Source organism: Palaemon carinicauda, chromosome 5 (genome assembly GCF_036898095.1).
Source record: "Palaemon carinicauda isolate YSFRI2023 chromosome 5, ASM3689809v2, whole genome shotgun sequence".
In the NCBI taxonomy this organism is placed as follows: Eukaryota; Metazoa; Arthropoda; class Malacostraca; order Decapoda; family Palaemonidae; genus Palaemon; species Palaemon carinicauda.
Window position 1 is genome coordinate 114791711 of NC_090729.1, and position 2500 is coordinate 114794210.

Sequence of the window (2500 nt, forward strand, 5' to 3'; positions counted from 1 at the left end):
ACTTAAGAAACCCGTCTTAAAAGCCTATATATTTTTCTTGCATTTTATATGGTATTGGTTTTAAGTATTTCTCCTAATTCATTATATATTCGGAAAAAGAACCAATATAGAGATAGAAACTCGCTTCAAAATATTGCTCCTCATTTATCATATTTTAGGGGAAAGAATTAATATAGCTAGACACCGGTTTCAAAATATTGCTCCTAATTTATTATATATTCGGAAAAAGAACCAATATAGACAGAAACTTGCTTCAAAATATTGCTCATTGTTATTATTATTATTACTTGCTAAGCTACAACCCTACTTGGAAGATCAGGATGCTATAAGCCCAAAGGGAAAGGAATTATACAAGAGAAGTTACTTGGTTATTATTATTATTATTATTATTATTATTATTAATATTATTATTATTATTATTATTATTATTATTATTATTATTATTATTATTATTACTACTACTACTACTTGCTAATCTACAACCCTACTTGGAAAAGCCGGATGCCATAAGCCCATGGGCTTCAACAGAGAAAATAACTCAGTGAGGAGAGAAATACAAGAGAAGTTTAAAAACTATAACATTATAATAAATCTTTCATATATAAACTATAAAATCTTCAAAATAACAAGAGCAAGAGAAATAAGATAAAACACTGATAATGACCATTAATAATGTATTGCTCGGACAGTCTTACCTGACTCAGTTCCCATGACCTAGTTCGCGCAAAGAAATAAATATCCGTTATGACAGGGGATATCGCCCCCCGAAATGCCTCCAGGACCCTAAACTCTCGCTATAAAAGTCCAGTGTGGATGAAATCTTAAAGGATATTTCATGAAGATGGGACCACCTCTGGAGTCTTAACGACATTGCGAAGTGTAAATTTTCAGTAGGACGTAAAGGATCTCAAATAGAATTTTCTTTTTTTATTAATATGTTAATTGATTTTTTTTTTCTTTTTTGTAGATTGATTTACAAGCAATTGGTAAATGATTATTTTTATTGTTAATTAATGAGTGGTTCAATTTTATGATGACATATAACAAGGGTTACTAATTAATCCTATTTAGGTAAACTTACGGATGGAGTGTGTGTTTTTATATATATATATATATATATATATATATATATATATGTGTGTGTGTGTGTGTGTGTGTGTATGTGTATATATATACACACATACAGTATATATATATACATATATATATATATATATAAATATATATTTACATATATATACTTATGTGTGTATGTATATATTTATATGTATATATATATATATATATATATATATATATATATATATATATATATATATATATATTTATATATATATATATATATATATAAATATATATATAAATACATATATATATATATAATTATATATACATATATATATATATATATATATATGTGTGTGTGTGTGTGTGTGTGTACATATATATATATTTATATATATATATATATATATATATATATATATATATATATATATATATACATACACAAAAAGAAAAAAGAAAACTAAATACTAATTAGTTTCACCTGCACTCGAACTTATATATATATATATATATATATATATATATATATATATATATATATATATACGTGATTATCAAAATTTTCTTTAGTAGAGGTTTCCTCGAACCTATCTTAACATAATATCATATAAAAATAATTTTCCAACACTTGCATAATCAGTTCTAGGATTTTTTTTTTTATATCTATTAACTTATTTCGTGCATCATTATCCTTTTGGTTAGCAAATCTCTCCTCCTCCTCCTCCTTCTTCTTCATCTACCTCTGCCCCACACTTCATCACCGGTTAATCCCTTTGATCGAAGGTCATCCTTGATACAGTCCACCCACCTTCGCTTGGTCTCCCTCTCCTTCTCGTTCCCTGTACCTCCATTTCCATCACTCTCCTCCCAATATACTATTCATCTCTTCTCATGGTATGACCATACCACCTCAGTCTACTTTCTTGGATCTTATCTGATAGTTTTCTAACTCCAGATATTTTTTTATATGCACCACATTTAATGCTTTCTTTTATAATAAGTAAGAGTAAACATGCACTGACCACATAGATACCCATAAAACATTTATCTTTATAGGCAAACTAGTAAATTGGAAGATGTTGGCAATGATAAAACACGAAAGAAAGATTGCTGAGACGTGTTTTAATCCAAAACAGTTTACGTAAAATCAAAGCTAATGCTGTGAAAACAAAATTGAATTTATACAAGGTTTTTTTTTTCGGTATGTTTAAACAATGTAAATATTCCTTAGTATGATCTCCCTTAGTAAATAAGGTCTAGCAAAAAATAAACTAGAGGGACACTCAGTAGGGCGCAGACCTCCGACGGGGTAGCTAATTTCTCAACCTTTTGCCCCACGTTGATCTTGGCCTTTGACCTTATAATGTATTGGCGTGGATTTTCATATACCAATATGAACCAAGTTTGAAGTCTCTGTGACATATTTATGGGT